Raw genomic sequence first — 6,000 nt, 5'->3', positions numbered from 1 at the left:
GTCTTTTGTGTCTTTCCCAGCAGTGCGTGTCTCTCAAGAGTGTGTGTCTCTTTCAGCAGCACGTCCTTCTCAGCCAGCAGTCAGAGAAAGTTCTGCCTCTAGGAGGCCTCCTTTTGAGCCTGGCAGAGTGGTCAAACTAGTCAATCATAGCATCAGAATTCTAAGCACCTGAGAGAGAGCGACCTTCCCAGAACATTGCTTTGTGCCATTCCCCACAGAAATACACCAGGTGGATAACTTTTAAAATCAGAAGCTCCTCAGTTGCTCACAGAAAATTCCACCATGGAGTTTACAAAGACTTATGGTTAGAAAAGTCATACCAGGTAATTTACTACACTACAGGCCACCCCCTGGCTTTTCTAGACATTTTAATTTTTATACTTCAAAAATTAACATCCCCTTCACCATCAGTTTAAGATTAACCACACCTATGAAAGTGTGTAAACCAGCCACTTCATAGCTTTATCCCCCTTCCCCCATTTTAAATAGCCAATTTCTAATTTGTCCATCCCTATCAAACCAGTACTCTGAGGAGATAAGCATGGTCCTTTCTCTCTGGAGAATCTTCTGTTCTGTTTGGAACCTTCAAGCATCTGGATCCATAAACAAGCAAAGTCCAGCCCAGCTCAAGCCATCAAATTGCAGCAACTAACATCAGCTCAGTGTCAAATATTTTCTTCTTCATTTGGTCGGGTTCTGGTCAGCTCAGCTCTAGTCATCCCAGCTAGGTCATGGGTACCAGCTGCCAAGTTTGGGAGTCACACTCTTCCCTTTACTTCAAACCAGCCAGCACCTTCTCTCACATCTCTCACATCACATAAGTCATCTGTGGCTTAGGTTAAATAGTACCAAACTCAGTCCATTTCTTCTTTGCTGCACTTCCCCCATTTCCACTCAGGTGGACCCAGGTGGTCACAAAGCAGTAACATACAAGTTTACTACTCACTGGCTTCCTTTAATTTTCAGTCCTGGAAGGGGTTTTGCTCATGGACCATGACTTTCCTATCTTGTTGCATCCAAAACCAGTCTGCTTGCTTGAAATTCATAGTGCCAAACAGTAATTATTTTATTCTTCTTCAGGTCCTTATTCAAATGCAAATCTTCTGTTCCCTCAGTAGTATTAGTTGGGGCTCAGGTTTTCTACCTAAGCCCCCTATACTCTACACACAGGATTTGAAACAAAAGCCTGTGTTTCTTCTGGGCAAATTCTATTTCCCCTTTTAACATATCCAATCAAGTATTGGCTGAAGGCGGACTTATACACTCTCTGTTATCCACATACCCCATAATCATTTCTAATGTACAAGCAGGTAAGAGAACATTTAATAGTCATAGTACATTCAGATAAACACATAATCCAAAACACATAATCCTTTTAAAGACATTCCAGGTCCATCTCTTCACCTTGATTACCATCCCATTCTATGCATATGGCTTTGGGCCTTTGGCTGGGTGTAACCAAAAGCCCTAGCCTCTGGATCAATTATCTCTTCCTTCTAATTCAGTTTTAGTCAGAATATACCAATCATAAGGACACAAAATTTCTTGAGCAATAGTTTCTATTAAGGTTTTTAAAACAATGCTGTTGGCCCATAGGTGGTAGCAGCTTGTTTCAAATCTTTAAGAGTTAAAAAAAAGAAAATGCTTTATGTCCTTGCATCAGTTGATTAGTCTGCTGATCTATGTATTCTGTTAAAGGAAAAACATGTTTTAATTCTAATGGAATGTCCTCATCCATGGCCCTCACCTTTTGAACCATAGCTTGTACAGGTGAGAAAGGAGGCACAGTGGACAATAAACAGTTAAATTGCTTTCCTGAGGGAGGGAAAGGGTCAAAAGGTGGAGGAGAGCAAGTGCTGGCAGGCACAGTTGAAGCTGAAACAGTCTGATTTAAAAAAGGTTTTGCCTGACTTAAAAATGGATTTAAGGAAGGATATAACTTCTCTTAGGAGCTCTGGTAGCATAGTGGCTAAGGCACTTGACTGCTCACCAGAAGGCTGGCGGTTCAAACCCCCCAGCCACTCCTCGGAAGGAAGGTTGGGCAATCCTACTTCCGTAGTGATACTGCCTCGGCAACCCAAGGAGGGGTCGCTATGAGTCAGGACCGACTCGACGGCAAATAACAACAACAACAACAACATAACTTCTCTTCCTTAACTTCTGAGGGTTCAGTTCCTAACTTCTGTTTAACTATTTCTTCTTGTAATTTGAACTCTTTTAATTTTGAATCTGTATCTACATGTTTCTCCTTCTTTACTTTAGATCTATGCCCACACTTATTCCCTTATCTATTTCTAAACACAGTTTTAAAATACTCCAAATAGAAAAAACACACTCTGGAAAATTCTCCTGGCCACATTCTTTTAAATGTTCATTCATTTGTTGACTGATAGTCTCCCAAGCTGTTAAATAAATGGTTCCTTCCAGAGGAAACCAAGGACAACAGTGATCTACACATCGCAAAAATTCCTCTAACTCCTTTTTAGACACTGAAAAACTTCTAGTTTGAACTCATGTTTTAAGAACATAAATAAAACAAATCCCTTTCATGAGATTCTGAATTCCCCATGTCAGCCTGGCTTTAAAAAGATTTATTTAATTCACCCACACTCACCTTTTTTTCTGTTGTGGAACTCCGCTTTCCTTTAAGTGGGGTGTCTTCTTGAGTGCTGCTGCCACTCCACTCCAGGTCCCTGTTCGGGTGCCAGTTGCCATGTCCGGCAAAACTGCACAGGTCACAAAATGAAGCAACATGAAAGGATTAATGGTTTTATTTTTTATTTAAGGAACAGGGGCCAGGCAGACGCCCTGCATATTCTGCGAGAGCAATGCTTGATGCCTTTGTTCTACTTTATTTATATGTTTGTGCATGATTACATCATTAGTCTTAGAATCCAATCAGCTTATTCTCTACAGAGTTAGAGTTTTACTCCTCTACATGCTCAAGGACAACAGGTGGTCATTAAAACAATCACAGAATTCTCCTCAAAAAAAGGAGTGTAAAATGATAAATGTTTACTAGGACACAATGACCCACAGTACGAAGCATCCCAATAAGATAAAAATATGGACTACTGGAATAACATCTACTTTTAATATTTGATGTTTTGTCAATTAAGCATTTAACAGTGATAGAGACTGCCATCTCTTGTTGCTGTTGGAGAGGCCTTGCCTTCTCCTGTTGCTGTTGGACATATGCCTTGCACTCATGTCCTTTGATGATTTCTCTCTTGTTCTCCAACAGCTTGTGTCAGACACACCTTAGTCTTCAAGGAGACATCTTTGCTCTTCAGCACTTGAAAGAGGTCTTTTACAGCAGATTTGCTCAATGAAGTATGTCTTATGATGTCTTGACTGCTGCTTCCATTGACATTGATTATAGAACCATGTAATATGAAGTCTTTGACAACATCAATCTTTTCTCCATTTATCATGATTTGCTTACTAGTCCAGTTGTGAGAATTTTTGTTTTCTTTGTATTGAGGTGTAATCCATACTGCAGACTGTAGTCTTCAATATTCATAAGTAAGTGCTTCAAGTCATCCTCGCTTTTAGCAAACAAAGTTGTGTCATCTTCGTATTGCAGGTTGTTAGTGAGTTGTCCTCCAATACTGATGCCACATTCTTCTTCATATAGTCCACCTTCTTGGATTATTTGCTCAGCATACAGATTGAATAAGTATGGTGAAAGGATACAACCTTGACACACTCTCTTCCTGATTTTCAACCATGCACATCCCCTTGTTCTGTTCAAATGACAGCATACTGGTCTATGTACAGGTTCCTTATGAATACAATTAAGTATTCTGGAATTCTCATTCTTCTCAATGTTATCCATAATTTTTTTTATGTTCCACATGATTGAATGCTTTTGCATAGTCAGCAAAACACAAGTAAACCTCTTTCTGATATTTGCTTTGAGCCCAGGATCCATCAGACATCAACAATGATATCCCTCATTCCATATCCTCTTCTGAATCCACTTTGCATTTGTGGAAGTTCTCTGTAAATGTATCACTGTAACCGTTTTTGAATTATCTTCAATAAGATTTTACTTGTGTGTGATATAAATGATATTGTTTGATTATTTCCATGTTCTATGAGATCACCTTTCTTGGAATGGGTACAAATATGGATCTCTTCCAGTCAGTTGGCCAGGTAGCTGTTTTCCAAATCACTTGGCATAGAGAAGTGCTGGAATCTATGAGTTCTGAGTGCCTCCAGCATGCATCTGTTTGTTGAAACATCTCAATGGGTATCCCATCAATTGCTGGAGCCAAGTTTTTTGCCAATTCATTTAATGCAGCTTTGACTTCTTCCTTCAGTACCATTGGTTCTGGATCATATGCTATCTCCTGAAATGGATGAACATCGACCAGTTCTTTTGGGTAAAGTGATTCTGTATACCCCTTCCATCTTCTTTTGATGCTTCCTGCATCATTCAATATATGCCACATAGAATCTTTCAATATTGCAACTCAAAGTTAAATTTTTTCATTTCTTTCAGCTTGAGAAATGGTGAGTGTGTTCTTCCCTTTTGGTTCTCTTTTTCCAGGTCTTTTCACATTTTATTGTAGTAATTGACTTTGTCTTTTTGAGCTGCTCTTTGAAATCATCTGTTCAGGTCTTTTATCTTGTCATTTTTCCCATTCACTTCAGCCACTCTCCCTTCAAGGGCAAGTTTCAGAATATCTGCTGACATCCGTTTTGGTCTTTTCTTCCTTTCCTGTCTTTTTAATGACCTCTTGCCTTCTTCATGGATGATATTCTTGATGTCATGCCACAAGTCCTCTAGCTTTCAGTCATTGGTGTTCAATGCATCAAATCTATTCTTTAAATGGTCTCTAAATTCAGGAGAGATATAATCAAGGAGATATTTTGGCTCTCATGGATTTGTTTTAATTCTCTTCAACTTCAACTTGAACTTGTATATGAGCAGTTGATGGTCTGTTCCACAATCATCTCCTGGCCTTGTTTTCACTGAAAATATTGAGCTTCTCCATTACCTCTTGCCACAGATATAGGCAATCTTATTCCTGTGCATTCCATCTGGTGAAGTAGATGTGTATAGCTGCCGCTTGTGTTGTTGAAAAAAGGTATTTGCAATGAATAAGGCATTAATCTTGCAAAATTCTATTATGCAATCTTCAGCATCATTTATATCACCAAGACCATATTTTCCAACTACCAGTGATTCTTCTTTGCTTCCAACTTTTGCATTCCAATCACCAGTAATAATTACTGCATCTTCATTGCATGTTTAGCCAATTTCAGCCTATAGAAATTGGTAAAAATCTTCAATTTCCTAATTTTTGGCTTTGGTGGTTGGTACATAAATTTGAATAATAGTAGTATTAGCTGGGACTATATCAAACGTTTCAGGGCTATTCATAAAGTTTTCCAGTAATATATCAAAGTGTTTCACTGCTATTCCTAAGTTTTCACTGGCCAATTCTTTGAGAAGTGGATGGCTTTTTCCTTCTTCCAAGACTGTCTTAATCTGGAAGCTCTGCTAAAACCTCTCCACCATGGGTAACCCTACTAGCATTTGAAACACCACTGGCATAGCCTCCAGCCTTATAGCAACATATAAGCCCCCAGAGTAATAGATTGTGGGGCTGGCATCGGGCAGTGTTTCGTTCTGCTGTGCATGGGGTCTCTATGAGTCGGAAATGACTCGACGGTACTTAACAACAACAACAACAGGAGTTTTGTATTAGATGAAAAGTTATCTATGATTTTAGAGAGAAGACATAAAAAAAAATAGAAGATATGGAAAAGCCCAAATAGTCCAAGACTGAACCAAACAAGTTTCCACTAGACTTGCACAGTTTGATAGCCTGAGGTCTGATGAAGTCAGTGGAATTATTCTCAAGGGGTTGAAGATTGGGGAGAGAACAATGAAATCCAAAAGGAATCAGTGTCTGGGGTGAATCAAGCAGATGTTTGAATTTTGCAACTGTGGGATTCTAATATGCAGATAGGGAGGCTTCACAATGG

This window comes from Orycteropus afer, unplaced genomic scaffold (assembly GCF_000298275.1).
Source record: "Orycteropus afer afer isolate SDZICR_OR568_19922 unplaced genomic scaffold, OryAfe1.0 scaffold00230, whole genome shotgun sequence".
In the NCBI taxonomy this organism is placed as follows: Eukaryota; Metazoa; Chordata; class Mammalia; order Tubulidentata; family Orycteropodidae; genus Orycteropus; species Orycteropus afer.
This window is presented reverse-complemented; position numbering follows the sequence as displayed.